The following is a 9,705-nucleotide window of genomic DNA, read 5'->3' on the forward strand; positions in this document are numbered from 1 at the left end:
CCCTGGCGATCCAGAGGTGAAAACTCTGTGCTTCCACTGCAGGGGGTGCGGGTTCGATCCCTGGTCAGGAAAATGAGATCCTGCATGCCACGCTGAGTGTGGCCAAAAAAAAAAAATCAGAATAAGCAAATTCATAGACAGGAAGTAGCTTAGTGGTTGTCAGATGCTGGGTGGGAGACATGCGGGATAACTGCTAAGGGGTATGGAGCTTTTTTTTTGGCTGCACAGCATGCGGGATCTAGTTCCCCAACCAAGATCGAACCCGTTCCCCCCTGCGTGGAGTCTTAACCATTGGACCATCAGGGAAGTCCCAGTATGGGGTTTCTATTTGGAGTGATGAAAATGTTCTGGAATTAGATAGTAGTGATGGCTGCAAACCCTCTTAAATATACTAAAAATGACTGAATTGTACACTTAGAAGGGTGAATTTTATACTATGTGAATTATATCTCTATAAAGAAAACCAGAAAGGATAGCAAGCTGACTTCTATACTTATAGATCTTGGACAGTCAGCCATTTGGTAACACCATCCAACTTTGCATTTTCTACCAAAGTGCAAGAAGGAATTACTCAGGGAATAAGGAGAAAGAATTGATTATAAGCTACAGAACATTAATTTTAAAAAAATCTATATTGTATACAAGGCTAATTATAAATGCCATGTAAAATTCTACAAAATATAAACAATACCTAAATGCATAATGTAGAAAGTTAAAGTCTCCTAAATCCTATTTTATGAGCTAATGTATGGTGGTAGTTTAACAAATCCTGACATCTCAAGTCTAATAAAATAAAAGTTTTATTTATTTATTTATTTTTGGCGCATTGGGTCTTCGTTGCTGCGCGTGGGCTTTCTCTAGTTGTGGCGAGCAGGGGCTACTCTTCTTTGCTGTGCGCGGGCTTCTCATTGTGGTGGCTTCTCTTGTTGCAGAGCACAGGCTCTAGGCGCATGGGTTTCAGTAGTTGTGGCATGCAGGCTCAGTAGTTGTGGCGCACGGGAATAGTTGCTCTGCAGCATGTGGCATCTTCCCGGACCAGGGCTCGAACTTGTGTCCCCTGGATTGGCAGGCGGATTCTTAAACACTGCGCCACCAGGGAAGTCCCCTTTCCATTTTAAACGCTGAAAAAAATTGCTGTATTTTTTTTTTGTTAGTATGCAGGAGTTCTTTGTCTTTTCTAGATTAAGGACCAGTAAACCATAGCCCAAAGACCAAATGTGGCACACCTTTGGTTTTCGTAAATAAAGTTTTATTAGAACACAGTCACACCCATTCACTTACTGTCTATGGCTGCTTTCCTACTACAACAGTAGAGGTGAATAGTTGTGTCAAAGATCATTTGGACTACAAAGCCAGCTTAAATTTTCACTATTTGGTCTTTTACAGAAAGAGTTTGCCAAATCCTGCTCTAGTTAATAATCTCTTATTGGTGTGAGACAAGGCAAATATCTTTTCCCATTTTGTCATCTCTCTTTTGACTTTGTCTATACAGTCCTTTATTGAACCAAAAAGAATCTTGATTTATGTAACCAAATCCATTGATTTTTCTTTTTTACCTCAAGTTACACTTTTTTGAAGTTTGAAAAACCATTTCTGTTCTGCCTCTAGGTTACAAAAATATCTTCCTACTTTTTTTCTTATTAAATTCATAATTTTACCTTTTATGTTTAGGTCTTTAACCCATTTGGAACTCATCTTTATATATGGTATTAAATAGAGATCTAGTATTTTTCTCCATATAGTGAGCCAATTTATTAAAAACTATCTACTAAACAATCCAGTTAGCCTCTGTGCCAATTTTCAATGTAGTTCCTCACAGTTCCAAATCTACCCTTCATTGCCTGCTCAGCAAAACTTAAGGTGATCCCTTTAAATATTTCTCCATTCTCTATTAGCATCTGGCATAATGTTAAGCTAGTCAGTAGAGGATGCTGGAGGAACACTGAGGAAAAAGATTTTTCCTGATTCCTTCTCTCATCAGGCTCTTGCAGTATGCAGTTTCTGTGACACTGGGCTTGCAGCACATAACTTCTCCAGCACCTGGTTCCTAGATTGTGCAGTGGCCTGCAGTGTCCAGCATGCAGCAGCTTCCCCTGGCACCCTCTTGGGTAGATTTCCAGAAAAATTCACTGGTGCAACTTCATCATCCAGTGAAGAGGACACTCCTTTGTCAACCCATTCTGGGTCTCAAGCTGCCCACTCTCCTGTGGGCATTGTCCTAGAGGTAGTAGCTATTCCTTACATCTGAGATTCTTGCATTCTTTAGGTGCTCTTTTTATTTCTTACTACTCAATCTCCTGTTATTTCATCCCCTGCTATAGTTAATGGTTCTCTATGTTAAACTCTTCCTGTTCATATTACTGTATGGTGTCTGTCTCTTGCTTGGGCCCTGACTGATACAGTCATATTCTCATTTATTTGTGCTATACTTTTATCATATATTAAATTCCCATATTTATACATAGGTCTATCTCTGAGATCTCTCTTTTGTTCTATTTGGCCTATTGGTCTAATTTAATCTTAAGTGAGAAAATAGGTGCAAAGTACCTAGCCATTACATATCATATAGTAGGTACTCATTAAACGATATTGATTATGGTAGAGACTGCCTATCTTTGCCCTCAAAGACCAATAATCTGACTTTGGTTTAATTTTATGGGCTAGAAAAAGGGAGTCAGGTCGAATAGAGGCGAGTGGACTATTTCTCAGTTCAATCAACTTATGAATGAATGAAAATCCAGAAGTCACTGGATTTTTCTGACTTTAAGCCACTGCTTTAGCCATCAGCCATAATTTAAATTCATGCAGACATTTATTCCCACAAGGATACTGATAGATTTATTCTATAATTTTAAAAATTTCTTAAACATAATAATTATAAATCTGTACAATGTAGCCTCATATAGGAACTCGGATGAATATAATGTATTCCAAGTATACACAATGCTTTGTTTCTTTTACATTCTTGTTCCAAAAAAGAAAGTTTCTCTCACCAATTAAACATGACTAAGTTATAAGACAAAATCTAAACAAACAGAAAAACATCTCCTATTCTTGGAGGGGAAGACTTGGAATGTCCAGTCTACCAAAATTAATACATTTAATACAGTTATAATTATAAACTTAATATTTTTTTGAAATGGAAGAAATAATTTTTAACTTGATTTTGTAGACAGTCTCCAGAGATGAATGTGATCAATTCCTTCCCTTGATGATGCGGAGTTATCTCTCCCCTTAAACCTGGACTGGACTTAACGACTCACTTAATCAACAGAATAGAATGCTGACTTGCTTAATCAATAGAATGCAGAGAAAGTATCATTCTGGGACTTCCAAGGTTAGATCATAAGAAATACTGCAGCTTCCATGGGGATCTTTTGGAATGTTTTCTCTTCATACACTCCCCCTCAGAACCCAGACACCATGGTGTGAGAATCCCAAGCCACACGGATAGGTCACCTGTAGGCACTTTGATTAACAGCCCAGCTAAGCTCCCAGTAGAGAGTCAACATGAATTCCCAGTTATGTGAACGAGCCATCTTGGATGTCCAGCCCAGTCAAGCCTTCAGATGGCTCCAGCCCCAGCCATCATCTGACAGTAATCACATGAGAGACCGCCCAAGTGAGGAATGCCCAGCTGGGCCCAGGCAACTCACTGGAGCATGAGAGCTAATAAATTATTGTTTTAATTTACTAAGTTTTAGTGTGGTTTGTTATGCAGTAATAGATAACTGGAACAGAAATTGATACCAGAAGTGTTATCCTGCTGTGACAAAAACCTAAAACATGTGGCAATGGCTTGGGACCAAGAAGTGTTTGGAAGCTGGAAGGGCCTCAGGGAGACCATTAGTGAAGACTTGAAGGAGAGAAAGGAAATTGTTATTGGAGGCCGGAGAAAAGATAACTCCTGTTAGGTAGTAGCAAAAAGTTCAGAAGAACTTGTCACCTGTAAAACACAAAATAGAAAATGTAGTTAATGCATAGGTGAAGTTGGCTAAGGAGATTGCTCGGTAGACTGTTGCAAGTGCCAACTGGTTTCTTTTAGCTGTCAATGATAAGGTACTGAAAGAGAGAGATACGTTAAAAGGGAACTAGTCGGCTTTTTAGAAAAATTTAGAGGCTATATGAAGGGCTCAGGACAGTTTTTCCAGCCATTAAAAGTTTCTCAAAGGAAGAATACTCTTCAAATAAAGAAGAGGTCAAGAGTGCGTTTGTAAGACTTTTTGTTAAGACTTTAGAAAGTTTTAAGTGCATGTTTTATAAATTCTCTCAAGTAAATGAAGTGGCTTCTAAGAATGGTAGAATGCCTCTTAGACTTTTTTTTTTTACTAGACAAGAGAGGTTTTAAGAATCTTAAGGGTGTTTCCTATAGCATACTGAATCTCAGACCAAGGTAGAGAAGGGCCTATCTTGAAGATATTTGTGGATGTGACTTTTGAGAACCTAAATAAAATTCCCAGAAAACACAACGTTCAGGAGAACTGCATTTTTAGAAGTACCACCAGCTTCACGTAAAAAGGACGGTTCAAAATGAAAAGAGCCCTTGGAACACCCAAATTCCTATGGGCAGGAAGCAGGCTGTGAAAGCTACACAGCAGGAAATATAAGCCACTTTTTATGGGAAAGGAAGGATGACTCAATGTGAAGAACCAAGAGTCCAGAAGGCAGAGCTCAAAGCCACAGAGAATCACTCGCTGGGAGCAGGACTGAGTCCCAATCAAAGAAATGGAAACATGTACCTGGCTGGGATTTCAGAATTGCTGTGGAACACTGACTGTTATGTGTGCCCTGTTTCTCCCTTTTGAACAGAAGTATTTATTGCAGTTATCTTATCCCTATAACATCATTGTATGTTGTGTTTGTGTTGCAGACAACTTGATTCTTTTTTCATAGATCTTCAGATCAAGAGGAACCACACCCAAAGACCCACATCTAAAGAGCCTCATCTACACCTAGACCTCATTTAGATGATGAGATCCTGAACTTGGAGCTGATGCTATAATTAAATGAGATTTTGGGAGATGTGGGAGAAGGGTGAGTGTATTTTGCACATTCAATGGACGTGAATTGTGTTGTCCAGAGGGTGGGCTGTGGTAGGTAGTCTTTACATATGTTATACCATCTGTCTCTCCTGTAGCTTCTTTTTTACTCCAAAAATTTTGTGTGACTTCTCTTCATCATTTCACCAGAGATTTATCTATTTCATTATTCTTCTCAAAGAATCAACTTTCGGTTATGTCAGTCTTTTAAAATTCACATGTATTTGTTTCTTGCTTATTTAGTTTCTCCTCTTACTTTTATTAACTCATTACTTCCATTTTCTTTGGGTTAGTTCTGTTGTTCTTTGCCTAACTTTTCTCTCTCTTTCTCTCTCTCTCTCTCTCTCGGCCATGCCCCGAGGCTTGCAGGACCTCAGTTCCCCCACCATGGATTGAACCCGGGCCACATCAGTGAAAGCCCCGAATCCTAACCACTAGGGCACCAGGGAACTCCCTCTTTGTCTAACTTCTTTTTTTTTTTTTTTTAATGATATTCTTGTCTGCTTACATTCTTTTTATGTATGTATGTATGTATGTATGTATGTATGTATGTATGGCTGTGTTGGGTCTTCGTTTCTGTGCGAGGGCTTTCTCTAGTTGTGGCAAGCGGGGGCGACTCTTCATTGCGGTACGTGGGCCTCTCACTATCGCGGCCTCTCGTTGCCACACACAGGCTCCAGATGCGCAGGCTCAGTAGTTGTGGCTCACGGGCCGAGTTGCTCCGCGGCATGTGGGATCTTCCCAGACCAGGGCTCGAACCCGCGTCCTCTGCATTGGCAGGCAGATTCTCAACCACTGCGCCACCAGGGAAGCCCTGTCTAACTTCTTGACTTTAACATTTAGCTCTTTAAATTTTAGCTTATCTTCTTTTCTAATATAAGCACTCAAGGCTTTGCATGAAGTACATCCTGCAAGTTTCAAAGTCATTTCATTCGAAGTGTTTTCTGATTTCCTATCTGATGTCTTCCGTGATCAGTTAAGCAGTATGTTTAAAATTTTCCAAACATACAGGGCATTTTTAGTAGCTGCTGTTATTGTCCTCTAATTATGATTTAGACACACAATGTGGTAAGTATAATACTTACTCTTTGGTATTTGAGATTTGTTTTTCAACAAGGCTAGAGCATGGCCTAGAGTATGGTCAATATTTACAGAAGCTCCATGGAAATGATCGATGAAAATATATGCTCTGTAATATTGGGTAAGTTTTCTAAATAAAATCTATTAAATCACACCTTAAAAAAAACCTGTGTCTTAGTCTTGGGTCCCCTGTCATAATCGTATGCCATTTGTGACATCTTTTGCAGGGGGTAATCCAGTTTTCCTTTTTTGTTAATGTGATATAAAATATTTCAAAATTTTATGGTGTAGGCAGTATGCTTGATATTAAACTATGAATTTATGGAGTTTTACACTTAATAGTTTGTTAATATTTTAAGATACTGGTATTTGATATCTTTTTTTTTTTTTTTTTGGCTGCACTGCGCGGCTTGCAGGATCTTCTTTCCCCGACTAGGGATCAAACCTGGGTCCCCTGCTGTGGAAGCCTGGAGTCCTAACCACTGACCACCAGGGTATTCCCCTGATATCCCCTTTATATGAAAAAGTTGACTCCAAATTTTAAGCTGGAAAGTCGTTGCAAAATTGTACAAAAAAATATTACAACCATGTAACTTATAGTGCGTTTCAATACTTAGATTAAGAGTTATGTGCAGGGGCTTCCCTGGTGGTGCAGTGGTTGAGAGTCTGCCTGCCAATGCAGGGGTCATGGGTTCGAGCCCTTCTCGGGGAGGATCCCACATGCCGCGGAGCAACTAAGCCCGTGCGCCACAACTACTGAGCCTGCGCTCTAGAGCCCGTGAGCCACAACTACTGAAGCCCGCATGCCTAGAGCCCGTGCTCTGCAACAAGAGAAGCCACTGCAATGAGAAGCTGGTGTACCGCAACGAGGAGTAGTCCCCACTCGCTGCAGCTAGAGGAAAGCCTGCACGCAGCAGTGAGGACCCAACGCAGCCAAAAATAAATAAATAAATTTATTTTAAAAAAAAGAATTATGTGCAAACCAGTCATAGTGTCTATGTTCTGATCATCAAACAAAAATAATAAAAAATTGGTTATAAAAAAGTATACGGTAGCATAGAAATAGACTGAATTCAGATATACATTTCAGTGTACATGGGAATTTTAGGAATCACAAAATGGTCATCCTTCCTCAGGGAGGAAGGTATAGTTTATTTAATAAATGGCACTGGCACAATTAGCCATCCATCAGAAAAAAAATATAATCGGACTCCCAAACTCACTACATTCAGAAATAAATTCTGGATACATGAAACAAAGGTAAGAGAAAAACATTTTAAAATAATATTTTGGAGTTTAACATATAATTTAAGATTTAGAAAGACCTTTTATTTATTTATTTTTTATTTTATTGAAATATAGTTGATTTAAAATGTGTTAATTTCTGCTGTACAGCAAAGTGATTCAGTTATACATATATATATACTTTTTCATATTCTTTTCCATTGTGGTTTATCACAGAATATTGCGTATAGTTCCCTGTGCTATACAGTAGGACCTTGTTGCTTATCCATCCTATATGTAATAGTTTGCATCTGCTAATCCCAAACTCCTAATCCTTCCCTCCCTCCACCTCTTTGGCAACCAAGGTCTGTTCTCTATGTCTGTGAGTAGAAAGACCTTTTAAGCAAGAGAAAAATTCAGAAGATCAAGAAAAAATTAGGTTTATTTGAACTCATAAAAATTCTTTTTTTTTTTAATGGGAAAAGATAACAAAGCCAAAAGATAGATTGGAAAAATGTTTGCAATGCATGGAATTGAAAAGGGATGAATACCTGCAATATACAATGAGAGTCTATAAATTACTTTTTTTTTAAAAAAGGCAAGTCAACCCTCTGCAGCAATGGGGGCTACATTTCATCCCATTAACCTCCCTCTTCTAAGTGTGCCCTCAGGAAGAGGAGCCTGTGAGAACCACAGAGATGGAGCTGCTTTCCAAAGCTGTGTGGAAGAGTGGATCCCCGAACCGTGCAAGGAATGGACTATGTCAGTAAGGGGTGGACTGTGTGCCTGACCTCTCAGATCTACATTCAGAAAGAGAAGTGCAGTGAGGAGTGTAGGTGGCTGACAGCTTCCAGCTCATATACTGCTGGGATGTGCCACGATGCTCATGCCAAGGCACACTCTCCCTGGATTTGTCCCAGGCCATGACTGAGTCCAGTGGGCCTGGGGCTGGGCCATTTGCGCCTCATGTAGGGCTCCTCTAATGGGAAATCAGCCTGGCCAAGGCTTTCTCAGAGCTGTCTGCACGGCCTTCTGAGGCTCTTCTTACTCATTTCTCCTTTCATGGGTGCCAGTCCTGTGTCACGGTCTGCAAATTCTCCCTGTCTACTCCTACCTCCTCTCATTTTTATCTTTCACTGGCATTTACCCTGGAACTTCTAATTCCATCTTCGGCATCTGCTTGCTAGAGGACTCAGATTTAGTTTGGGGTGATTCACTGTACAACAATAGATAATGAAACAACTTGGTGTGGGTGCTGCCGTAACAAAAGCCTAAAATACTGGCTTTGGAACTGCCCGGCAGAGAGGCTGGAAGGGCCTTGAGGGAAAAGGCTTTCAAAGAGCTTCAGTAAGAGTGTGAGCTGAAACCTAAAGGGCCTGAAGGGGGTTGTTGGGGGACACAAAGGAAAGAGAGGAAAGGGGGTCCTTTCCCAGAATGTCTGGCAATACTGTCACATGCAGTAATACAGAAAATAAGAAATGTCCCTGTTGAACTCAAGGAGTCAATCAAGGAGATTTCTAGGCAGAATACTGAAGGTGCTACCTGCCTTCTACATGTTGCCTATGATAAAACATGAAAGGAAAGAGATAAACTAAAAAAATAAACTTAGCTATAAAGCAGACCACATATTGTATGATTCCATTAATATGAAATGCCCAGAATAAGCAAATTACAGAAACAGAAAGCAGATTAATGGTTGCTACAGCTGGGCAGTGAGACTGGGGGGATATGGGGAGTGACTGCTAATGGGTACCGGGTTCCTTTGTGGGTGATGAATATGTTCTAAAATTGATTGTGGTGGGACTTCTCTGGTGGCGCAGTGGTTAAGAATCCGCCTGCCAATGCAGGGGACACAGGTTCGAGTCCTGGTCCGGGAAGATCCCACATGCTGCAGAGCAACTAAACCCGTGCGCCACAACTACTGAGCCTGCACTCTAGAGCCCATGAGCCACAACTACTGAGCCCGCGTGCCATAACTACTGAAGCCCACACGCCTAGAGCCCGTGCTCCACAACAAGAGACGCCACCGCAGTGAGAAGCCCGCACACCGCAACGAAGAGTAGCCCCCACTAGCCGCAACTAGAGAAAGCCCATGCACAGCAACGAAGACCCAATGCAGCCAAAAAAATAAAATAAAAAATAAGTAAAATTGATTGTGGTGATGGTTGTACAGCTCTGTGAATATACTAAAAACCACCAAACTGTGTGTTTTAAATGGGTGAATTGTATGCTATGTAAAGCCTCCCTGTATATCCAGGACCAGGACTTACTGGGCTTGAACAAAGATCCAGCAAGCCATGCAGCATGCCCGCCACTCCCCCCAAAAAAGTGTCCCTTGGCAAAAATAAAATCCAAGACACAG

This window comes from Balaenoptera ricei, chromosome 1 (assembly GCF_028023285.1).
Source record: "Balaenoptera ricei isolate mBalRic1 chromosome 1, mBalRic1.hap2, whole genome shotgun sequence".
Lineage (NCBI taxonomy): Eukaryota > Metazoa > Chordata > Mammalia > Artiodactyla > Balaenopteridae > Balaenoptera > Balaenoptera ricei.